Here is a 26,821-nt window from a genome sequence, read left to right as displayed (position 1 = left end):
GCTGCTTGGGGCCTGCCTCCCTGCTGGTGCCTGGGACTTTGGAGAGGCCTGCCTCCACTGCTGCTGCTGCCTGTCTCTACCATCGCTGCCTGGGACTCGCCCTGGGGCCCCTCCCCAGGACCTCCACCGCTGCTGCTGTTGTCTGAGGCCTGCCTTCCACCACCGCTGCCTGGGACTCGATTTTGGGGGCTGCCTGGGACTTGCCTTGGGGGCCTTCCCCAACAGGTCTGCCTCCACCACAGCTGCAACCGAGGAACTGCCCAGGACTTGCCGGAGGCCTACTTTCCACCACTGCTGTTGCCTGAGGCCTGCCTCCACATCCGCTGCCTGGGACTCAATTTTGGGGGCTGCCTGGGACTTGCCTTGGGGACCCTCCCCAACAGGTCTGCCCCACACCACAGTGACCGAGGGCCTACCTGGGACTCGCCTGAGGCCTGCCTCCACTGCTGTTGTCGCCTGAGGCAGGTCTTCACCGTCGCTGGTTGGGACTCTCCCAGCAACTTCCACCACTGCTGCTGCCGGAGGCCCAACACCACCACCAGCAGCTGAGGATGGCGAGCCCGAAGGTCGCGGGGCCCAGCCGCACCTATGCCGGGGTAGCCGCTGCCTTAGGCTCAGCTGGCCCAGCCCCGGCTGCAAACCACACCCCCTTCAGGCACCTAACTAAACGCCTGGGGGTCAAGGCCTATCCCCACCCGAACATGACCATAGAGGCCTGCAGCAAGGCCATGGCTAGTGTGGTCGGCCCACTGGCCATAGTCGCTGCGGCCCGGATGTACGGGAAGGCCGTATTTTTCCTTAGGACCGAGCAGGCGGTCCACCTGGCCGTGGAGAGGGGGCTCACTGTGGGCAGGACATATTTGCCCGTCGACCCTCTGGAGGTTACGGCCCAGAGGGTCGTGATCTCCAACGTCCCGCCCTTTATTGCCAGCGAGCTCCTTCTCCCCCACCTCACCACCTTGGGGGAGATCCGGTCAGGGATCCAACCGCTCCTGCTCGGTCTGAAGGACCCTGCCCTCCGGCACATCTACTCCTTCCGACGCCAGGTGTTCATTTGCCTGGCCCGGGAGGAGGTCAGGGAGGGCTCGTTTACCCTCCTCCACGAGGGCGCGGCCTACCGCGCCTTCTGGACAGCAGACGGCGTGCGGTGCCACCTGTGCCGCGAGGTGGGGCACATCAGGAGAAACTGCCCCACCCAAAAGGCCGCCCAGCCCTCGCCAACGGCTGACGGCGGTGCCGCCGCACCCACTCCCCCTCCTCCGAAGTCCACACCACAGGCCCCGGCACCGGAGCCTGAGCCAGAGGCTGCCGATCCTCCAGCCTCCGGCAGGGAGGGGTGTGAGCATCCAGCCGGCCGGAAGGCGCTCAGGAAGGCGCGACGCGTCAGGCCCGCCCACGGGGAGACCACCCTATTCCCATCCCCGACACCCAGCCCACGACCTGCCCCGCCCCGGCATGACAATGCCCTTGCGGCTGTGCCATCGTCGCCCCGGCGCGGGAACCCTGACCCCCAAACCCCCGAACCCGAACCCAACCCTGACCCCACATCTACCCCCCACCCCGATGGAGAAACCCCTGGGGCTGCGACGCCCGCCCCGGGCACTGCAACACCTGGCCCGGGGGACCCCGAGCCCGAGCCCCGCCCCACCCCACCCAGCCCAGCCAGCCAGCCAGCCACACCCTGGCACTAACCTCGGGGGGACCATCGCTGCCCAATCTCCCGCAGCGACCGTGTCTCCGGGCCCCGGAGAGGGAACTGGGCCCCTGCCCCGCCCGCCGTCACCTGATAAACCAGGGGCGGGGCAGGAAGTGACACGGCTGACCCTCCCCACCCTGGCCAAGCCCCCTGCCTTCCCCCAACCAATCGTATTCCGGGAAAGGCTGAGGGGAGGGGCCTCAGGCCCCATGACCACCAAGGCGGGCGGGGAGGAAAAGGCCCATAAATCCCCCCCTGTCTCTCTGGGGAAGAGGGGCTGGCCCTTGGAGGGAAGAGACAGTCCTGCAGCGCGCCGGTGGCGCGGCCCCTCTCTAGGGGACGGGCCCACGGTACCCCCCGATGATCCCGCACCACGGCCCAACCTGCCAAAACCCCCCAGGGGCTACAGCAGGGCTTCCTGCTGCCTCGACTCCATTGGCGCCTGGGGCGGCCTTCAACAACCACTAGGGCCGCGGTGCGGGTGACGACAAAGGACCCTTTACTGGGTCGCCGAGCGGCGGAGGGGAGGTAGGTGTTATCCCCACTCCTCCCTCCCATACTGTTTTTCTGGGGGCCTTGGCCCTGGGGGATGACCTTTTCCTGGGGGATGATCTTTTCCCCGAGGAGCCAGGCGTCCCGGTGTCGGGAGAGGAGCGGGGCCCCGAGCCTCCGTCGCCCGACGACCCGAACTCGGGGCGTTCTGGGACGGGGTGCACCGAGGAAGGTACTGCCGGTGACCCTGGGGGTGGGGTCGCCGGGGGTTCGAGGCCGGTTGGCAGCGCCAGGCCAGCCCCCATCCTCTCGGTGGGGGAGGGGTCGGCGACCGAGGGCGACCTCCCGGAGGAGGGTTCGGGATCGGTGGCGGACACCGGGGATGACGCGGACTCCGTCTGCAGTGACGTTTTTGAGTCCCAGGTGCCCCCCACCGATCTCCCCCTCATCCCCCTCGAGAAACTCGGGGAATTTGTCGAGGAAACTCGAGGTCGCCGGGATGGAGCCCAACTGGCGCTCGACCGCTGGAGCTCTTTTGAAAAAGTTTATTGGTCGGCCCACGCAGCTCGCCAGGCGCCTGGGCTCAATTCCAATGAGCGAAAGCGAGTCAGGAACTTCCTGGGGGCACTCCTGGTGAGGGCGAGGGACACCTGTGCCCCTCCCTCGTCCTCCCAGTAATTGTATTTGTTTTTAACTGTACTGGTGGTGGTAGCACAACGCTTCCGACATGGAGACGACTATAGCCAGCCTCCACATCAACGGCAGCAGGGAGTCACAGCACAGATTCCAGACCCTCTCGGTCCTCCGGGACAGGAGGTATGCGGTGTGCTTCCTGCAAGAAACCCACACTACCCTGGGAGACGAAGCCACCTGGCTCCTGGAGTGGCGAGGGGGGGGTCTACATGAGTCACCTCACCCGCAGATCTGGCGGGGTGGCTATCCAGTTGGCCCCGCATTTTCAGCCGGAGATCTTGGGGGTCAGGGAGCCGGTGCCAGGCCATTTGCTTCACCTGACGGTTCGGCTGGGGGGCGCGGTGCTTCATTTGGTGAACGTCTACGCTCCCCTGGCCGGGCCGAGGCAAGCGAGCTTCTTCGAAGAACTGTCCGCTCATCTCGCTTCCATCGACGAGAACCAGTGCGTTGTCCTCGGGGGAGATTTTAACTGCGTCCTCGAGAGCAGGGACCACGGCGGTGCCCGCACTGGCTGTGCGTCGGGGAAGAGGTTGGGGGACTTGGTCAAGTCCTTCGACCTGGTGGACGTCTGGCGGAATCTCCATCCCGACTCCATCGCCTTCACCTTCGTGAGGCCTGGGGTCGGAGCGTCCAGAATCGACCGCCTGTACGTTTCGCGGGCGTACGCCTCCTGTTTTCCGAAGGCCTCCACGCGGCAGGTGTCGTGCACGGACCATCACCTGGTGTGGGCGGAACTCCTTCCGTTCGGCGCCAGGCTCGGCTCCGCGTACTGGCACTTTAACAACCTGCTGCTGGAGGACGAGCGGTTCCGGGACTTGTTTCGTCGTTTCTGGGCCGGCTGGAGAAGGAAGCGGGGAAGCTTCCCCTCCCTGAGGCTATGGTGGGACGTGGGCAAGGCTCACGTCCGCGTCTTCTGTCAGGAGTACGCGAGGAGGTCGATCAAGAGGCGGAAATCCAGGATCGTGGAGTTGGAGAGGGAGATGCTCGACCTGGAGTCACGCCTCGGTCAGCCCGACGCGGACCCGGCCCTGCGCGGGGTGTACGAAGAGAAGAAGGCCGCGCTCTGGGACCTGCAGCTCGTCGGGGCTCGGGGCGCGTACGTGAGGTCGCGGATCCAGCTCCTCCAGGACCTGGACCGCGGCTCCCCCTTCTACTCGCTGGAAAAAAGGCGTGGCACATGTCAACAGCTCCTTGTGCTGCTGGCCGACAACTGGTCCCTCGTCTCGCATCCGGAGGGCATCAGGGCCCACGTCCGAAACTATTACACGGCTCTGTTCTCTCCGGATCCATCCAGCAAGGATGCTCGCAGAGTTCTGTGGGAGGACCTGCCGCAGCTCAGCCCGGAGGATGCCGGAAGGCTCGACGCTCCCGTCACTTTAGAGGAGCTGACCGGCGCCCTCGAGGGGCAAAACCCCGGGGCTGGACGGGCTGACTGTGGAGTTCTTCAGGGCGTTCTGGGACGTCCTGGGGAACGACTACGCACAGGTCCTGGGGGAAGTGTCTAAATGCCGGACAGCAGCCCCTTTCTTGGCGCAGGGCGGTCATCATCCTGCTGCCAAAGAAGGGGGACCTTCATTCCTTAAAGAACTGGCGTCCGGTCTCCCTCCTCAGCACGGACTACAAAATCTTCGCCAGGGTGTTGTCTTCTCGCCTGGCTTCCGTGCTGGCCCACATGATTCACCCGGACCAGTCCTACACGGTCCCGGGCCGGAGGATACACGACAACGTCCACCTGGTCCGGGACCTGATCCATTTCTGTCGACGGGCTGGTCTGCCGAGCGCCTTCCTGTCTCTCGACCAGGAGAAGGCGTTTGACAGGGTCGATCACGAGTACCTGCTCGGGACTCTGTGGGCATTCGGGTTCGGGACGCGGTTCGTCGCCCGGATCCGACTTTTGTACGCCGCCGCAGAGTGTCTGGTTAAAGTTAACGGGTCCCTGACGGCGCCCCTTCGCTTTGGGAGAGGAGTGCATCAAGGCTGCCCCCTGTCCGGCCAGCTGTATTCCTTGTGCGTGGAGCCTTTCCTGCGCCTCTTGCGGAGGAGGTTGTCGGGGCTGGTTCTGTGCGGCGCGGGCACGGGGATGGTCCTCTCGGCCTACGCCAACGACTTTCACCGACCCGGCTGACCTGGGGAGGATGCGCGAGTGCCAGGCCGTGTACTCGGCAGCGTCTTCCACCAGGATCAACTGGGCCAAGTGTTCCGGACTACTGGTCGGTCCGTGGCGGGTGGACTCTCTGCCGGAGGAGTTACGGGGGTTCAGCTGGAGTACCACCCATCTCCTCTACCTGGGGGTCTACCTCAGCCCGGCTGAGGAATCCTGGCCGGCCAACTGGCAGGAGCTGGAGGCCAAAGTCTCGGCTCGCCTAGGCCGCTGGACAGGACTGCTCCGAGTGCTATCTTACAGGAGTCGAGTGCTGGTCATAAACCAGCTGGTGGCCGCCATGCTGTGGTACCGGCTGGTCACTTTGGTCCCTCCTCCTGGCTTTGTCGCTGACATCCAGAGAACGTTGGTCGACTTCTTCTGGGACAAAAAGATGCACTGGGTCGCCGCGCAGGTTCTGAGTCTCCCTATTGAGGGGGGCGGTCAGTCGCTGGTGTGCGTCCGCACCCAGGTCGCGACGTTCCGCCTTCAGACCTTGCGGCGATACCTTTACGTCGAGCTTCCTCCTAGGTGGTGCGCCCTGGCGACGTATTTTTTCCGCCAGGTGCGTAACCTCAACTACGACATGCAGCTCTTGTTCGTCGACCGTGACGGTTTGGAGGTCGCCCTCAAGACGCTGCCTGTCTTTTACCAGGACCTGATCACTGTCTGGAACATGGTCGAATCGCGTCGCGCCTACCCTCCGGCTGGACTAGCGGCTGTCGTCAGGGAGCCGTTGCACAGGAATCCGCACCTCCGTACTCGCGGGTTCGAGTGGCTGTTGGAGGGGAGGGCCGTGGCGGCGAGGGCGACCAGGGTCGGGGACGTGCTGGGTGCCGGGGGCCTGGGCTGGACGCTGCCGCAGGACATAGCTAGCAGGGCAGCGGTAGACGTCCGGTACGTGGCCACCGCCATCCGACGCCTTAAAACGGCGGTGCTCGGACCCGACGTAGTGCACCGGTTGGAGGACGCTCAGGTGTGCGGTGGGATCCCGTCCGCGCTCACCCCAGCCGGGACAGAATTTCACATTGGCCCCAAGGTCCCGTACTTCCGACGGGAGCCTGTGCCCCACAACCTCAGCCACCTCCAGAATTTTAATTTTTGTTCCTTTCCACGGGGTAAAAATGACAGCCCTATATAGACTGCTGCTGCACACCGTCCACCTCTTCTCCCTCATCCACTGTCCGGACACCCATTTGCCACCGGGCGGTGGGAATCCCCAGTGGGGGGCTCTCTAGGCAGGAGTCCTCCCCCTTTCTCTTGGGGATCTGGGGTGGAGGGTGCTGCACGCAGCAGTCCCCTGCAACCACAGATTGCAGTGGTTCACGGACTCCCAGCCCAACTGCTTCTCACTGGCCACTCGGGTGTTTTCCTATCTTCCTGGTGTTGGAAATTGAATAAAATTTCGTACACATTGTGTCTCTCACTGTGACACACACCATGGGTGCTGGGAGAAAAAATAAGCACTACCACAAAAAAAATTAACAGAAGATCCCTGGGGAGGGGAGGGCATTATTTACCCCTCCAACTCTATTTTGATTTAGCCCCTACCCTCCCCTTCACTGTTTTGATCAAAATAAAGGGGAGTGTGTATGTGTGTATATATATAAGAAGAAAGAAACAGGAGTGTTAAAAAATAAGCACTACCACAGTTATGCGGTTGTGTGGGGGTAATAAAAAAAAAGATAAAGGGGAGTATTGCAGTCCCCTGTAGCTGCAGGTTGCGGTGGTTCATGAACTCCCAGCCCAACTGCTTGTTCTGTGGAGTCCGTGGACCATGTATATATTGGGTGTGGGTGTTTGCACTTCCTTTTTGATTTTCTTAAAAACCTCATCCTCTGCTTTTGGTTGCACTTCAGTCCCACGCTCCTGGTCTTCGGGCAGCCGGTACGGAGGAGAGAGGGCGAGTCCAGGGACCTCCTCCTGGGTCTGCTCCTGGGCCTGGCCAAACTGGCCATCAACAGGTCCAGGCAGCGGGCCGTGGAGGGGTCGTTAGGGCTGACTGCCTGCCCCTCTTCCGGGGTTACGTTAGAGCCCGGGTGTCCTTGGAGAAGGAGCACGCCGTGTCCACCAACACCCTGGAGTTGTTCAGGGAGAGATGGGCGCCGCAGGGAGTGGAGAGAATTATTTTCCCCTCCAACTCTATTTTGATTTAGTCCCTACCCTCCCCTTCACTGTTTTGATCACACAGCATTGCCCTTTGATGAGAAGGGCAGTGCTTGTCACTGGCCACTCGGGTGTTTTCCTATCTTCCTGGTGGTGGGAATTGGGAAAAAAAAAGATAAAAGGGAGTGTACACCTGCACGCACACACACTATGGGTGCTGGGGAAAAATAAGCACTACCACAGTTAGGTGAAAGTGTGGGGGTTATACAAAAAGAAAAGGAAAAAAAAATCAGAAGATTTGGTCAAAACAAAAGGGGGAATGTTAGGGTTCTGTTCACTCTAGGATCTGGTTCTGAGCTAGCTGGCTCAGTGTCCTGTTCTATACACATGTAAATAAAGGATGACTTGGTGACAGGATACCAGCCTTTTTGGAGTTATTTCTACTTGGAGTTCTTGGTTTCTGTTGAAGAAATTCTTGGGAGCATTAACAGACTTTATTACATGGCCACAGGGAACACATCATGCCTCACAGAGAGAGAGAGAGAATCAGATGTAGCCCAAAGTAATACGAAATGTTTCAGTTTATATCGTATCTTAAGCAGGGGTTGACTGTTAGCCATAAAAGTAATGGGGTTGAATGATATCAATGGTCAGTCCAGGTTGTGGTCACAGATGTTTCCTTATCAAGCAGGGCTGGAGGGTTAGCAAACACTCAATGTTTGCCCAGGTTCTGCGGGAATCAGGAAGATAAGCGACACAGGCTGCAGGAGTCAGGAAGATAAGCGACACAATGAGCTATACATCATTACGAAAGCAGAACTAGTCTAGGGTCTGGGGGAGAGCAAGGATTAGCAGATATTTTGGAAAAGTAGTTGCAGCAGGACTTCTTCAAAACAGCATGTCAGTAACCTGTGCTTTAACTGGAGAAGTGGTGCTGGAAGAGCACAGCAGTTCAGGCAGCATCCCATGGAGGGCTTTTGCCCGAAACATTGATTTCGCTGCTCGTTGGATGCTGCCTGAACTGCTGTGCTCTTCCAGCACCACTAATCCAGTATTTGATTTTCAGCATCTGCAGTCATTGTTTTTACCTTTAACTGGAGAGACTAGTTATGTGACAAAATGGCTGCCAGGCAGAGTGTGTCAAATTTTCTTCCTCTTTGATCACAAGATCGAAAGAGCAGATCGGAAGTGTCCGCAAATGGGGGAGCGAAACCAGAGCCAGGGGGTTGTCGGGGCTGGTGGTTGGAGATCGGACAGGTGATCTTCGGGTTCAGTGAGAAAGGGGCAGAAGGCTCCAAGGACTAAGAATCAGCATCGGGGGTTTCATCACGAAGGGAATATCTAGGCATCTGTGAGATCGCTGGAGAGGAGAGCCATAACAGTGAACTGAACCAAGCACAGGATTGTCTGCAGGGTCACTTCAGTTTCTATCTGAGTAGTCCCAAAGGCAGGGGAAAAGAAAGCTGCAAGTTGCTCAAATTCCATAAGGGCTCACTTGGTGTGAGTTTGGGACGGATGGGCATATGGGCATATACCCAGCAGCCAGAGTGACTGATCTTCTGTGCATAAAAAAAGTATTAAACTGTAATTCCCATATACTAGAGGTTATCAGGCTATCCATTGTGCCCCAAACAAACATAATTAGGAAAAAAAGGATAAGAAAGAGTGCAGTGAAAGGCCGAGCAACCAGGATGGAGGCTGACCAGCTGTCTCTGACAGGGTCTCTGACAGGGTCTGACAGGGGGTGGCACTCTTTTGCATTGCGTCGCATGTGTCCATCCGGCCTGCCCTTGATTTTGACTGCTGTGCGAGTGACCTGCAGGACAAGGAACGGGCTTCCCACCTCGGCGCCGATTTGTCCTGGTCCTAATTCTTATGCTTGGCGTACCTGTGAATGTAAACTTTGAAGCGTTTTGATTAACTGATGCAGATATTTCCCACTCGTCCACCACTATTGTGGCAGCAGTTTAAGTCATTGGGATGGTTTCGAATAATCTATTAAATACATCTACTATTATTAGACAATATTCATAACACTGAAATCAAGGTAATTCTATAAAAGCAAGTTGTCAACAAGTAAAAGCCCCACTAGGCAAGGAAGGCATCCCTTTTACAGCATTCATCTTATTTGTTTACAAATCAAACATGATTCAGCTCTTTTCTTAGCTGCTTTCGGAAAATCTGGGTGCCACCAAGTTTGTAATCGAGTATTAACTATTCCCTCCTTGCCCAAGTCTGTGCAATTATGCACATAATCAACTAAAATAGGCAACGGCAAAGAAGGACACAAACTTGTCCAGCAGAGGTCACCCACATTTTTTTTTGCTGATCAATATGTTTTATTATCATTATCGACAAGTTCAATAATCATTATTCTGAACACCAAGCATTGTATTTCTTGCAGTGAAACCACAAGCTTCGTTGTAATTCTAAATTTAACACGCATGTTTAAAAAAAAAATAAAAATAATCTAGGATTTGGGGGAAAGCAAGGATGAGCCGATAGTTGCAAGGCTATTTTGGAAAAGTAGTTACAGCAGGATATCTTCAAAACAACATGTCAGCCACCTGTGCTTTAAATGGAGAGACCAGTTATTTGACAAAATGGCTGCCAGGGAGAGTGTGTCAAATTTTCTTTCACAGTTTCTTTCATAATTCCAATAATTCCGAATGTGCTCGTCCGTCAATTATTTCCACCCTTTTACCTCTCTCGGCAATTCCACTTCTAGTTCCATCAGTATGGCTTTTGCTATCTTTTGTAACCTTGTCAGGACCATCTCCTCCACCTATAGGAAGGCTTTAGCTGATTCTAATGCCATCTTATTTTTTAAAAAACCAAAACTTTTTTTTTACCTTTATCACTTACTAACTCCACATCCCATATTATATTTTCTTCCATCGCCACAAACTCTAAAACTTTACTACAATTCACTTGGTTAATGTGTTGGAAATCAAATTTATTCCTGAAATTATCACAGATGTGAAAATATTTAGTCAAACAATTCGAAATGCCCAATTTACTAAAGTGATGAACTCAGGTTAAAAGCAAAGACTGTCTTCAGGTTTCTGTACTTATCACAAAAATAACTGTTTATTGTGAACAAAGTGCATTTAATCAATGGGTTACCATTGTATTCTATTTTCTCTCAGTGGCTTATGTGCTTTACAATGGTTTTGGAGGCTGAGAGCTGCCTATTCAAGATTGCTCTCTGTTTTAGCGCCATTTTCCATCAAGCACCACACTTTACCTCCAATCCCATGACGCCTTACCTTAGCCATTAAACGTCAATTCTCAATCTTGTCAAAAGCTTTCTGAAAATCCAGCCCAGCTTAGTTTAATCAGATCCTCCCTTACTAATTGCTATAATTGTGCTTCAGTTATTATATCCTAATCCCTTCCAGCTGGTTTGATTTTCATGAAGTAAGAGTGGACATGGAGTAATTATCTTGAACATTACCCTTTCTCTAATGAAAAAATATTGCAATACATAGTACAGGCAGTAAGATCTATATATAAAGAATACACGAGCAATAATTTTTCCCATGTTTGAAGTAACAGGAAATTCTATCATTTTTCTTTGCATGATTTACATGTTATTTACTTAACCAGTATCTCCTACTCATTTCTAACACAAGTTATTTCCAGAAGAAGTCCTCTGTGAGAAAGATTTGGCTAACAGATCGGCTTAATGTCAAATGCACTCACAGTTTTGTTGCTCAAGTCAGCCAATTAAGGAAGTACTGTGTCCAACAGGTTCCCAAAATGTATCCTGGTGAGTCAGCACAAGTTTCATTGCCAACCCCAAGTGTACTAAGCCAGCACTCTTGTGTGGGTGATGGGTGGAGGCAATTACCACAACCGTACACACTAGCAGCCAGAACAGCCAATTGAGAAACCGCAGTGCTGTCTATCTTTCAACCAAACATATTTCAGGCATTCACTCAATAGTATACAATTTCACAATGATGATCTTAAGATGCTGGTTAGTGAGGAATTCTCTGAGGATTATGTACCACACCCAGAGAGGACCAACTGTCCCAGCTCAAATAGTTATTTCCATCCTGAGTTTATGTTTTTTTTTGTTTTGGAAGGGGCATAACTTTTCCAAAATCAATAATCCCAGGAAAGTAGCCAGGGGTCCCAACTCCCAAATGAGAAAATAAATTCTTTTTGATGAATCTATTTTCTCTTATTTGTTTTAAAGATACTTGCAGCCATCATAAAGCACATGGAGAAACCACGTTGGTTAATTGAACATGTCATACTGTTGCTGAAGCATGCAGCCAGGACACTGGAGAGGCTGGTACATACTGTGGGCGGACACCTCTAGAAGGGTCTGAACTTACTGGCTAAGTACACTGTCAATCTAGACAATCAGTGTCCGCGATAACAAAACAGTGAGGCGAACCATCCCAAATGATCTGAATGTTCTGAACAACGGCCATCATTGACTGAGAAGGACACATCAGGTTCTGTGGGCCCTGCTTTTCTTCTTACTTAGTGTTGGGTTTCTGGATTGTTGTGTCGACCTAATTAGAGACTGCAGGAGCATGAGGTAAGGAAATCTAAAGCCCCTAATAGAACATAGAACATTACAGCACAGTACAGGCCTTTCAGCCCTCGATGTTGTGCTGACCTGTCATACCAATCTGAAGCCCATCTAACCTACACTATTCCATGTACGTCCATATGCTTGTCCAATGACGATTTAAATGTTCTTAAAGTTGGCGAATCTAATACGGTTGCAGACAAAGCATTCCATACCCTTACTACTCTCTGAGTAAAGAAACTACCTCTGACATCTGTCCTATATCTATCACCCCTCAATTTAAAGCTATGCCCCCTCGTGCTCGCCATCACAATACTTGGAAAAAGGCTCTCCCTGTCCACCCTATCTAACCCTTTGATTATCTTACACGTCTCTGTTAAGTCTCCTCTCAACTTTCTTCTCTCTAACAAAAACAGCCTCAGGTCCCTCAGCCTTTCCGCGTAAGACCTTCCCTCATACCAGGCAACATCCTAGTAAATCTCCTCTGCACTCTTTCCAAAGCTTCCGCATCATTCTTATAATGCGGTGACCAGAACTGTACACAATACTCCAAGTACGGCCGCACCAGAGTTTTGTGCAGCTGCAGCATAACCTCATGGTTCCAGAACTCGATCCCTCTATTAATAAAAGCTAAAACACTGTATGCCTTCTTAACAACCCTGTCAACCTGGGTGGCAACTTTCAAGGATCTGTGTACATGGACACTGAAATCTCTCTGCTCATCTACACTACCAAGAATCTTACCGTTAGCCCAGCACTTTGCATTCTGGTTACTCCTACCAAAGTGAATCACCCTCATACTTGTCCGCATTAAACTCCATTTGCCACCTCTCAGCCCAGCTCTGCTATCTATGTCTCTCTGTAACCTACAACATCCTTCGTCACTATCCACAACTCCACTGACCTTAGTGTCATCTGCAAATTTACTAACCCACCCTTCTACGCCCTCATCCAGGTCTTTTATAAAAATGATGAACAGCAGTGGACCCAACACCGACCCTTGCGGTACACCACTAGTAACTGGACTCCAGGATGAACATTTCCCATCAACCACCACCCTCTGTCTTCTTTCAGCAAGCCAATTACTGATCCAAACTGCTATATCTCCCACAATCCCACTCCTCCGCATTTTGTACAAAAGCCTACTGTGGGGAACCTTATTGAACGCCTTGCTGAAATCCATATACACCACATCAACCAGTTTACTCTCATCTACCTGTTTGGTCACCTTCTCAAAGAACTCAATAAGGTTTGTGAAGCACGACCTACCCTTCACAAAACCGTGCTGACTATCCCTAATCAAATTATTCTTTTTTAGATGATTATAAATCCTATCTCTTAGAACCTTTTCCAACACTTTACCAACAACTGAAGTAAGGCTCACTGGTCTATAATTACCAGGATTGTCTCTACTCCCCTTCTTGAACAGGGCAACCACATTTGCTATCCTCCAGTCTTCTGGTACTATTTCTGTAGACAATGACGATTTAAAGATCAATGCCAAAGGCTCGGCAATCTTCTCCCTGGCTTCCCAGAGGATCCTAGGATAAATCCCATCCGGCCCAGGGGACTTATCTATTTTCACACTCTGCAGGATTTCTAATACCTCTTCCTTGTGAACCTCAATCCCACCTAGTCTAGTAGCCTGTATCTCAGTATTCTCCTCGACAACATTGTCATTTTCTAGTGTGAATACTGTCGAAAAATATTCATTTAGTGCTTCCCCTATCTCCTCTGACTTCACACACAACTTCCCACTACTATCCTTGATTGGCCCTAATCTTACTCTCGTCATTCTTTTATTCCTTAAATACCTATAGAAAGCCTTAGGGTTATCCTGATCCTATCCACCAACAACTTCTCATGTCTCCTCCTGGCTCTTCTGAGCTCTCTCTTTAGGTCTTTCCTGGCTACCTTGTAACCCTCAAGCGCCCTAACTGAGCCTTCACATCTCATCCTAACATAAGCCTTCTTCTTCCTCTTGACCAGAGATTCTACTTCCTTCATAGACCACAGCGATCTACAGCTTCCTCGGTGCCTGACAGGTACATACTTATCTAGGACACACAGGAGCTTTTCCTTGAATAAGCTCCACATCTCTAATGTGCCCATCCCCTGCAGTTTCCTCATTACCCAGTACCAAATCTAATGTGGCTTCGCCCCTTGTTGGCCTGTCTACATACTGTGTCAGGAAGCCCTCCTGTACACACTGGACAAAAACTGACCCATCTATAATACTCTTAGTACTATAGTGTTCCCAGTCAATATTTGGAAAGTTGAAGTCCCCCATGACAACTACCCTGACTCTCTCACTCTTATCCATGTAGTGCTGCACCTCTACTCCAAATTCATTAATTGAACAGAATAGAGACGGCTGAGCAGGCAATGTGTTGCAGCTGTAGTATGTGGGAGCTAGTGAATACCAGTGCGATGACTACATCTGAAGCAAGTGCTGGTTGCTTGAGGAACTTCAGCTCAGAGTTGATGGGCTGGAGTCCACACTGCAACACTTCAGGGAAGGAGGGAGGTCCCTGAACACCATGTTTAAGGAGACAGTCACATCTCTTGGATTAATTATATCAAATTTGGTCCATAGAAAGAGAGAAAGAAGGGTGGGTCTGTGACTGAGGTAACAGTGGGATCCAGAATTCAGATCTGGAGGAGCTGCAGCCAGTGACCTTGTCCAATAAAAAATGAAGTTTTTGTTCCCAGTATAAACATGGGTGCTGCCTGCCGACAGCATGAGCAAATCAAGGGTTATCGGGAAAAGGCAAGAAAGTAGAGTTGAGGATTATCAGATCAGACATGATCTCATTAAATGGTGCAGCCGACTCAATGGACCGAATAGTCTTCTACTGCTCTTAACTCTTATGGTCTCATGTACTGTCTTTCAATCACTGCAGCGCAATTGACTAAAACCTCCTGCTTTATCACAATTACACTCCTCACTTACCCTCAACCAGTGTCTCACATAGACACACTGTCAGCCATTCCACAGTGAGTCGCATTGTCCAAATACCTCGCAAGACACCCACTATCACACTTCACTGTCTCTCACAGGAGCAGATGACAAACAACATCAGATGACAGTCTGCCACAGTGGTGGAATAGTTTGTCTATATCGCCTCTTGCCCCTTGAAGAAAGCTTCCTGACCACTAAAGTAAGGGACAGAGTGGAGGGCATGGTCATCGGTGAGGCTGAAAGAGTTTCATTATATACTCTCGTCTTTATCTAATTTCTTTGATATCGGATTCTTTCTCGACTCACATGCTCTGAATGAAAAATTGCCAATTCTTTCAATGCCCTCTTGTCTCTCTCTAATATAGCTATAATTATGTCCTGCCTCTCAACACAAGATAACCTTTATTCCTGTTTTTCCTGCTGAGAATGTTGATGATCCTCAGGCAGTGAAGGGAAAGGAGTATTGTGCTCCTGAACATATAGACAAGGTACAAGAGTAGGCCACTCATCTCTTTCACCCTGTTTCACCATTCAATAAGACCATGGCTGCTCTGATTTTAATCTCAACTCTACATTCCTGCATATCTCCAATAATCCTTCATGCCCTTGGCAATCAAGAATCTATCCACTTCTGTCTTAATAACGCTTAAAGATTTTGCGCCAACTGCCCTTTGAGGAAGGGAATTCTGAATATTCTCAATGGTCTGAGAGAAAAATATTTCCTCATCTCAGTTTTAAATGGGTGCCCCCTTAATTTAAATTTATAACCCCTGGTTCTAGATTATCACATAAGAGGAAATACTCTTTCAAAGTCCACCCAAGTTTCCTCAGCATCTTACATGTTTTGATAAAGTGACCTCTGACCCTTCTAGACCTAGCCTATCTAGCCTTTCCTGATGAGGCTACCCACTCACTCTGGGTGTGAGTCTAATGCACATTCTCTGAACCGTTTCCAATGCATCGGCATCCACCTATAAGCACAGCGGCCATTACTGTACACAGCACAGCACTCCAAATGTGGTCTCACCAATGTTCTGTCCAACTGAAGCTTAAACTATTTACTCTTGTATTTAATTGCCCTGGCAATAAAACATAATATTCTATTAACTTTCCTGATTACTTGCTGGACCTGCGTATTAATCTGTGAATCATATGCTGGAACACTTTGCACTTCAGAGTTCTGCAACATCTCAATATTTAGATGATAGCTTGTTTTCTTATCCTTTCTGCCAAAAGGACCCTTGCACATTTTCTCACATTGTAGTCCATTTTCCCGACCTTTGCCCACTGATTTATCCGATCGATATCCCTTTGTGAGCTCCATACGTCCTCTTCACAACTCACTCTCTCACCTGTCTTTGTGCCATCAGCAAATTTAACAGTGATCTCTTCAATCCCTTCATCCAAATATTTTAAGTAATTGAAAACTGCCAAAGGGCCTGTGACACACCACTCATGACACCCTACCAATTTGAAAATCACCCATTTAATCCTAACCCCTGTTTCCTAATAACCGGCCAATTTTCTACCTTTGCAAATACATTACCCCATACACTATGAGTTTTTTTTTATTTTCCACAATAACCTTTCATATGATAAGTTATCAGATTTCTCTGAAAATCTAAGTACAAAACATGCGCTGGTTCCACTTTCTTATTAGCACAAGGTATTAAAATCATAGCTTAAACTACAGCAAAGAAAAATGCCTTTGGCCCATTGCATCTGTGCTCGTCAAAAAGAATCTCCTACCTATTCTAATCCCATTTGCCAGCACTTGGCCCATATACTTGTATGCCTTGGCATCACAAGTGCATATCGAAATACTTCCTGTGTTATGAGGATTTCTGCCTCCATCAGCCTTACAGATAGTGAGTTCCAGATGCCCACTGCTCTCTGGGTGATGAAGTTTTCACTCACATCTTCTCTAAACCTTCTGCCCTTCATTTAAATCTGTGTCCCTGGTCATTGATCCCTCTATCAACAAAAGTTTCTTCCTGATTACCCTATCTATACCCCTCACAATTTTACACATCTCAATCATGTTCCCTTTCAAATTCCTCTGGTCTCAGGAAAACAAACCCATTCTATCCAATCTCTCTTCTTAACCAAAACACTCCAGTCCGGGCAACGCCTTGATAAATCCCTTTGCACCCTCTCAGTGCTATCACACTGTCCAGTGCTGCAAACAATACCCTAACTATGGTCTAACCAATTTCTTGGGAAGAACTCTAACAAATTAATTAAACATAACTTCCCCTCTGAAGTGCTTTGTAGTTTCCTGCTTTTGGTCTCACTTCCTTTTTGAATAAAGAAGTTGCATTAACTGTTTCCAATCTAAAGATTCCCTGAATCAAATAGGTTTTGAAAAATTAAAATCAATGCATCTTCTATCTCACTTGTTGCTTCTTTTAAGACCCTAGGGTGGAATCCTTCAAGATGCACTGACATGCTATCTGACTCCAACAAGCACCAGATCCGATGTTGACACCCAGGTATTACAGAGGTTGGGTTAGAGAAAGGGTCAGCACATGATGATGCATTGACCACAAGTGTCTAGGAACAAAAGCAGGGCCATAGAATGACGCAGATGCCAACTCACCAGAGGGTGAGGTCACACAGTGATTCTGTTGCAGAGTACTCAGAGTCCAGGCTACGGACAATGACTGATGGACAAATGAAAGGAAATGCTTGGTGCACAACTTGCCAGACAGTCTGGGCACAAGGTCGCAGCTCTAATATTGTCACAGGGCCAGCACAATTCACGAAAGTCGTATTGTTCAAAACGCTTTCTGAAATCTCTAACAGTGGCCATTTTGGCTTTGGTGACCACCATTGACACAGGCTTCCAGAGTATTATGTGGCTCTACAGTTCACTAACAAAACCACTGAGCCTAGAATGATCTTGGAAGCTAAACCTGCTGACCTCTGTCGGGATGACAGTGAGACTCTCCCACCAATGACTCTGGTCTGTCAGTGTCCTTAAAGCTGCCGGCCAACCAGCTCGCTCTTCCCGACCCAAAGGTTGAGTTACTGCTGCATGACTGGACGAGGGTTTGGTCATCAAATTGTCCCGAGTTGAAGTTCAGCTGCCTTCATCTTCCCAAATTCTAGAGACTGGGGAACAATCTTGCTGGAACACAAGGTTAGCAAAACGATCATTCGAAGATATGCACTGAGGGGTGTGATTAATATTTTTGATGCTAAAATGACTTAAAAATTGCCCTTTGTTAAATGTATATTGTGGTCTGTATTTGTGCTTTCTATTTAAAGTAAGATTAATCTCTTTATAGTAAGAACAATGCAAAATCCTGACACCTGAAGTAAAAGAACATAATCAGATACTGGCACAGCAAGTAATTTAGATGGGTGGGAAAGATTAAGTTAAGCTGGAGATGGAGTTTAACATGGGGAAATATGACTTAAGGAATTAGATCAGAATATATTCTAGTTTATCGGTAACTAGGAACTGTGCAGGAAACAGAGAGATTTTGGTGTTCCTTATAAAAACATGAGGGATATGGATAGGGTAAATAGGCAAGGTCTTTCTCCTGGGTTGGGGGAGTCTAAAACGAGAGGGCATAGTTTAAAGGGAGAGGGGAAAGATTTAAAAGGGACCTAAGGGGCAAATGTTTCATGCAGAGGGTGGTGCGTGTATGGAATGAGCTGCCAGAGGAAGTGGTGGAGGTTGGTACAATTATAACATTTAAAAGGCATCTGAATGGATATATGAATGGGAAGGGTTTAAAGGGAGACACTGCCAAATGCTGGCAAATGGGACTAAATTAATTTAGAATATCTGGTGGTCATGAGCGAGTTGGACCAAAGGGTTTGTTTCCGTGCTGTACATCTCTATGATTCTATGTGGAAGAATAATGGTACAGGTTAATGCTGATAAATTAAGCTAATGCTAATCAGAGCCTGGCAGCTGGGGAAATTTAAATTCAGTGAATTAATACATTCAGTTGATTAATAGAAATTAAATCAAGAATTAAATTCATTACCGATGCCATTGGGTACATATCGTAAAAGTCTATCTGATTCACTAACGTTCTTTAGTGAAATCACTCTGTCATCCTTATGTGGCCAAGTGTAGGTGTGATACCAAGGTCTCACAATAATGTAGTGGAGTCTAATTTCTTTCTGAAATGGATAAAAAAAGGCATTCATAATTACAAATGAGCAAATCCTTGACTTGCCAGAAATAGCCTCACACAGAAAAACTAAAATACATTTAAAAAGTGATGACTCACTTAAACCCAGCTTTGGTCAAACGTTTCCTGGAAAACTAAACAAAAATGAAAAGAAGGGATCTCCAGCATTGATATGGTTTCTTTTGCAAAACTGGTAAGCCCAGGGCACAGTAGTCACTTCTACATTGCAGAAAACATGTCACCAATTTATATACAACACACTCTTACAAACATTAATGACCAGAAGATTGGTTTCCATGAGAATAGTTGAAAGATAAATGTGAACCAAGTGGTTTGGGAAGATCATGACTGCTCCTGTTTGATTGGTTATGTGAGAGCTCTTTAAATTGAGAGAGAAATTGAAGCTTCAGTTTAATAGCTTATCCACAAGAGTTGCATCACAGAGGGCAACACCTCAGGAGGAATATACCAATTGGTGGGTGAGCGGTCAGTACAAATTTACGAGAATGATACTGGCATGAAATTACATGGACAATTTTAGAGACTTGGCTTGCATTCTCTGAGGTTAGATGTTGAGGCATATCAGCAAGAGCGCACCTGCTGTGAGTTGCGCTAACTGTGGGGGTTTAGGCTAGTGGGGAGGGTGAGGATTGCAGAGCTATCACTGTGCCTTGTTCGAGCCATTTTTGCAAGGCTTCCTGGTGATATCTAAGAACGGACTTCAGTGAATACTGAGCTTTGTTTGGGAGGGCAAGGAGCAACAATGTAAGGGTAAGATCTTCTTTTCCCCTAAATCCGCTAGCTGTTAAAGGATCAGAGATAGCAGTTACTGGAGTGGTTCGCTCTATCCTGAAAGATGTGGGAGATCAGGGAGCAGTTGACCCACTTTGCAGGAAGTGTGTCTGGCTGCAGCTCCTCTCAGACAGCATGGATCTGTTGGAGCAGCAGTTGGAGGCACTGAGGAGCAAAGGAGGCAGAGAATGGGGTAGGTCGCAGTTTCAGTTGTCACAGCATAGGTGTAGTCAGGTAGATGGGTGACAGCCTGGAGACAGAGGCAGGTAGTGGAGAGGTCTTCTGTGGCTCACCCCCTCTCAAACAACTATACTATTGTGGATGATGCTGGGGGCAATAGTCTTTCAGGAGAAAGTAGCAGCCATCACCGACTGTGCTGCAAAAAGTGGGTATGACAAAGTCCAAGCGAGCAATCATGATAGGGGACTCTTTAACCAGGGGCACAAATAGGCATATCTACGGCTGCAAGTGAGACTTCAAGATGGAATGATATTTTGATGAGTGAGAACATCATAACAGTCCTTCGAGAGGCTATTTCTTGGGCATCGTCCAGTGAAGCTATATGGGTAGAACTGTGAAATAAGAAGGGGGTGATCACTTGAGATTGTACAGTAAGCCACCAGTAATAAGTGGGAAATTGAGGGGCAAATGTGTAGGGAAATAGCAGGTAGCTGTAAGAATAATAAGGTTGTAATAGTAAGGGATTTTAACTTTCCAAACATAGACTGTGACTGCCATAGGGAAGGATGGGAAGGAATTTATTAAGTTCAAGAAAACCTTCTCAATCAATCTGTAGATAGCCCGACAAGAGTAGGGGCAAAACCCGACCTCCTCTTGGGAAATAAGCAATGTCAAGTGACTGAGATATTAATGAGGTAACACTTTGGGACCAGTGACAACAATTCTATTAGTTTTAAAATAGTTATGGAAAAGGATAGATCTGGTTCACAGGTTGAAGTTCTAAATTTGGGCAAGGCCAATTTTGATGGCATTAAAAGAAACTTTTAAAAATCGACTAGGGAGGCTGTTCACAAGTAAAGGGATGTTTGGCAAGTGTTTCCAGCTTTCTACTTGTATGTTTGGATTTCCTTGGGAAATACCAGCAGTGATTCATCCAGAGGCTCACTGAAGATGCTACCTAATATAATGACGAAACGTCTGAAAATGAACCTTCCAGCTCAGCGAGCAAACCTACATCCAGAACCTCAACCTGAGCTATGAATCTTCTAAAAACCCAGTAAGGAAGAAATTGCAGGTCCCCTTGCAGAGATATTTGTATCATCAACAGCCCGGGTGAGATGCCAGAAAACTGGAAGGTGGCTAATATTTATTTATAAGACCCTGAAGTGAAAAGCCGGGGAACTACAAAGCGGTGAGCCTGACAACAGTGGTGGATAAGTTGTTGGAGAGGATTCTGAGCGACAGGACATTTGGAAAGGCAAGGTCTGATTAGGGATAGCAAGCATGGCTTTGTGTGTGAAAAGTTGTGTCTCACAAACTTGATTGAGATTTTTGAAGAGGTAACCAAGAAGATAGATGAAAGCAGAGCTGTCGACATAGTCTACATGGACTTTACCATGGCCTTCCATGCGGTTTTGCATCGTAGTTAGTAAAGTTAGACCAGGGAGGCCCAGGGAGAGCTAGCTAATTGGCTCCAAAACTGGCTCAACAGCCTGAGACAAAGCATAGTGGTAGATGGTTGTTGTTCAGACTGGTGACCTGTGACACCTGTGTGTGTTACAAAGATTGATGCTGGGTCCATTTTTGTTCATAATTTATATGAATGATTTAGATGAGAATCTAGAGGTATGGTAAGTAAGTTTGCAGATGACACCAAAATTAGTGATGTAGTGGACAGTGAAGAAGAGCAGTTAGCCCTGTTGCCTCACAGCACCAGGAATTCGGGTTTGATTCCAGCCTTGGGCAACTATCGGTGGGGAGTTTGCACATTCTCCCCACGTCTGCGCAGGGTTCCTCCCAAAGTCTGAAGATGTGCAGGTTAGAGGGATTGGCCATGCTAAATTGCCCACAGTGTCCAGGGATGTGTGGGCTAGGTGGATTAGCCATGGGAAATGCCAGGTTACAGGGATGGGGTGGGTCTGGCTGACATGTTGTTCAGATGGGCCAAATAGCCTGCTTCCACATTGTAAGCATTCTATGATTTTAAGATTATCTAGGAGTACAATGGGATTTTGAATAACTAGTCAGCTGAGCAGTGGCAGATAGAGTTTAATTGTGGGTGGCACGGCAGCACTGCTGCCTCACAGTGCCAGAGACCCAGGTTCAATTCCCGCCTCAGGCAACTGACTGTGTGGAGTTTGCACGTTCTCCCCGTGTCTGCGTGGGTTTCCTCCAGGTGCTCCGGTTTCCTCCAACAGTCCAAAAATGTGCAGGTCAGGTGAATTGGCCATGCTAAATTGCCCGTAGTGGAATTGAAGGGGTAAATGTAGGGGAATGAGTCTGGGTGGGTGGCGGGTTGGTGTGGACTTGTTGGGCTGAAGGGCCTGTTTCCACACTGTAAGTAATCTAATCTAATCTAATCAATTTAGATAAACATGAGGTATTGCATTTTGTAAAGGTAAACCACAGCAGGTCTCACACAGTAGGGACCTGGGAAATATAGTTGAACAGAGAGATCTAGGTGTGTATGTCCATAGTTCTTTGAAAGTGGAATCACAGTTAGAGAAGGTGGTGGAGAAGGCATTTGGCACACTTGCATTCATCAATCAGAGCAATGAGCACAGGATTTGGTATGTCATGTTGTGGCTGTACAAGACACTGGTAGGGCCATATTCATAGTACTGCATATAGTTCTTGTCATACTGCTATAGGAATGATGTTATTCACCTGAAAAGAATGCAAGATGATTTAAAAAGATGTTACTAAGACTGGACAATTTGAGTTACAAGGAGAGACTGGATAGATTGGGACTTTTCCCCTGGAGTGTAGGAGGCTGAGGGGCGGCCTTATAGAGGATTATAAAATTGTGTGGGGCATATTTATGATGAATAGTTAAGGTATTTTCCCTAGGATAGGGGAGTCTAAAACTAGACGGCATAGCTTTAAGGTGAGAGGGGAAGGATTTAAAAAGCACCCAAGGAGCAACCTTTCCACACCGAGGATGCTGCGTGCATAGAATAAGCTGCCAGAGGAAGTCGTGGAGGCAAGGATAATTGCAACATTTAAAAGACATTTGAACAGGTACATGGATAGCAAATGTTTAGATGGATATGGGCTAAATGCAGGAAAATGGGACTAGCTCAGTTTAGAAACTCTGGCCAACATGAATGTGTTGGGCCAAAGGGTCTATTTTCATGCTTTGTGACTCAATGACTATTAAAATCAGGAGATATGTTTGTCCACAAAGTGCATTAGAATCTGGAACTCACTGCAAAAAAGCAATGGATGTTTGAAACTTTCAGGATGCAATCAATAGATTTTTATTAGGTAAGAGTATCAAAAAATATGCAATAAAATCATTGAGATTCCATTCCACTTGAAGACTTTTGAAACCAGTAACACTATAAACATACTTCTTTCAACAACACTGAATTGGCAGCCATTCACAGGTCGGCAATTACATATAAATTTTGAACTGAATAGAAAGACTTAGCTCATTGATCTGCAACAAATGCTTTAACTGTTACTTTAGACAGATTTCCACAAAAGTACATTGGGAGTGATCATTCATTCACACCCAAAGGCCTCACCAAATGATGTCAGCTGCCATCTTTTGAGGGTTTTGGTCGTTTTTCCACAGGGGAAACATTTAGTATGGGATGATATTTGTACATCAGTTAAACATTTAAAGAAAGTGAGTTTAGAGAACGTTAAAGGAACTTACAATAGACAAAGAAATGGCACAGAAACCAAATTATTATTCTGTGTCTGTCTTTGCTGAGGAAGCTACAAGAAATATTACTGTATTAGAGATCCAAGTGATTAGGGAGAATGAGGGACTGAGCAAATTAGTACTAAAAAGCAGGTTGTATTGGAGAATAAGTCCCCATGACATGATATTCTACATCCAGTATTAAATGAGGTGGCTATAAAAATAGTCAATGTTTTGGTGATTATTTTTCAAAATTCTATAGATTGTGGAATGATTCCAAGATAGCAAATGGGAAAGAACATGGGGAACTGTAGACCTGTCTGCCTTACCTCAATAGTAGGGAAAATGCTAAGTTGAGGATGTAATGAATAGACACAGATAATCATGACCTGTTTATAGTCAGTATGCATTTTGAATCAGAAATTATGTTTGGTGAACCTGTTGAAGATTTTTCAAGAATGCTACTAACAGAATTACAAAATTATTATTACTATGGTAGTATACTTGGATTTTCAGAACACTTTTGATAAAGTCATCTGCAGGAGGTTGGTAAGCAAAACTAAAGCAAATGGAATAGGGCTTATTGCACTGAGATGGATTCAAGTCAAAAAAGGGTGGCCTGGAAAAGGACAGCAAGTCAAACAGCATCCTGATGAAGGGATTATGCCCAGAATGCCAACTCCCCTGCTCCTTGGATGCTGCCTGACTTGCTGTGCTTCTCTGGTGCCACCCTTTTTAACTCTGACTCTCTAGCATTTGCAGTCCTTACTTTCTCCTAATGTGAATTAAACATTGATTAACAGGGAGGTAACAGAAAGCCTGAACAAACAGATCATTCTCATGCTGGAAGATTGATTGGTGGAGGACAGAAAGAATCAGTGCTTGGGCCCCATCTGTTCACAAAATATATCAGTTACTTAGAGGTGAGAACCAAATCTTTTCAAATTCACATACAATACACAGCTAAGTGAGAATTTCTGCTGTGTGGAAGATGCAAAATGGCTTCAACAACATTCGAATAAGATTTAGTGAATGGGCATGAACATAGCAGATGGAATATATTGTAGGAAATATAAGGTTATCAACTTTGGTAGGAGGAATGGTTTGCAGAGAATGTCTTAACAGGTTATAGGTTATAAAGTGTAGATGTACAAATGAACCTGTATGTCCTTGTCGCTAGATCACTGAAGACCACTATGAAAGGGAAACCAGCAAGTAGGAAGGCCAGAAGTATACTAGCACATGGGCTAATGCGTACATTAGTAATGATATCTTGCTTCAGTTGTATAGAACCTTGGTAAAACAAAATGTATAATATGAGTAGGTTTTGTTCCCTTATTTCAGGAAGAATATCATTGCCATAAAGATGAAGTTTCACCAAGCTTGTTCCATGGATGGCTCGATTGTACTGGTAAGTGAGATTGAGGAAATGGGGTGTGAATGCGATATTTTTTTACCAGGTAATGACAAGGTGCTGGAGACCATGGGCACTGGAGAAAGAGTAATGGAACTCAGAGAGGGCCTTCAGATGGGATCTATCTAACAACAAGAAAGTGCAGCCCAAGGGTAAGACTGAACATGAGAGGCCACTAGCATCACTGCAAGAGTGAATACTGAATGGTCTTCAAACAACAGCGCATAGAAGAGATGTTGGAATTTTCAGAGTGGGGAAATATTAGAAAATTTAAGAATGGGTATGAGAATGGAGTTGCATGTGTGAAAGACTTTCAGTTACACCAGCCATGCCTTGGGTAGTGTGGCTTTGTGACTGCTGAGTCATTACATTGCCAGTGAAGTGTAATGCCAGATTGCCAGTGCTTCTCTGGTTGTGAGTCGGCTTTCAAAGATGGTGAAGGCACAAAAAATGCTAACATTTCAGTGGCAACATGCTTAGTGTCAAGTTGTTCCCAGAACAGCATATGATAAGATGAGGTTAGATTTGGTTATAACGGAAATCATCGGGTTTGGGGATAGGTAGTTAATTGCATTTTTTTGCAATCATAATTGCAGGCTTCCACAATGCCTGGACCATGCAATATAAGACCATTTCAATGCCAAGGCTATGGAATATTGGGCCATTGCAATAACAGGACCATGCTATATCAGCCATCACAATACCAATACTGTGCAATATGAGGCCATAATGATATTTGTTCATTATAATATCCCAGCATGGTAATATCAGATAATTATAATATCAGACCATAGCATTATTTAGTCACTTGCACATTATGTCTGATTTCCCAGTAAAAATGTCAAATAAAGACGTAACTTAAGATTGGTAAGCTGCACAAGGTGTAAATTGATTCAGATCATACTGTAAACAATGAATTTACTTTTTATCACGTTCTTCAGCAGTGATAGAGTGACCAAAATTAGTGGACATAGGTCCATTCATGATTTTTGTGTGGTATAGAATGAGTGATGAGTTGATCAGGATATCCGCTATCAGGCAGGATGATACTGATATGTCCTACCTCAAGGTTGAGCTTACTCAGTGTGGAGATGGCTTGGCTCCCATTCATGTGGTTGCCAATAAGATTGATCATGGAACTGTAGGAATCCCAATGAGTATATTAATCAGTGATCATTTGGCACTGAGTGATGTCCTTTCTACCTCAGGTTACCCATGGGAGACCTTGGAGTGCAGGTTCATAGTTCCTTGAAAGTGGAGTCGCAGCTTAGACAGGATAGTGAAGAAGGCATTTGGCATGCTTGACTTTATTGGTCAATGCATTGAGTCTAGGAGTTGGGAGGTCATGTTGCAGCTACAGGACATTGGTTCAGCCACTTTTGTAGTATTGCACACAAAATTCTGGTCTCCATGCTATAGGAAGAATGTTGTGAAACTTGAAAGGGTTCAGAAAAAATTCATGAGGATGTTGTCAGGGTTGAAGGATTTGAGCTATAGGAAGAGGCTGAATAGGTTGGTACTAGTTTCCTTGGAACTAAGGGGTGACCTCTTAGAGGTTTATAAAATCATGAGGGGAATGGATAGGATAAATAGGCAACATTGTTTCCCTTGGATGAATGAGTCCAAAACTAGAGGGCGTAGGTTTAAGGTGAGAGGGGAAAGATATAAAAGGGACCTAAGGAGCAACTTTTTCACATAGAGGGTGGTGTGTATATGAAATGAGCTTTCAGAGTGATGCAGGCTGTTACAATTACATCACTTAAAAGGCATCTGGATGGGTATCTGAATAGGAAGGGTTTGAAGGGATATGGGCAAAATGTTAGCAAATGGGACTAGATTTATATGATATCTGATCAGCATGGATGAGTTGGACTGAAGGGTCTCTGTGACTACGACTCTAAGGGAAAGGTGTCTCAAAAATTTGAACAACAAGTGAAGTTGTTCGCTGTCTCACACTGCTTTTGTGCACAAAATTCATGCATGGTTTTCTCTAC

This window comes from Chiloscyllium punctatum, chromosome 3 (assembly GCF_047496795.1).
Source record: "Chiloscyllium punctatum isolate Juve2018m chromosome 3, sChiPun1.3, whole genome shotgun sequence".
Taxonomy (NCBI): domain Eukaryota; kingdom Metazoa; phylum Chordata; class Chondrichthyes; order Orectolobiformes; family Hemiscylliidae; genus Chiloscyllium; species Chiloscyllium punctatum.
Note: the sequence above shows the minus strand (reverse complement) of the source record.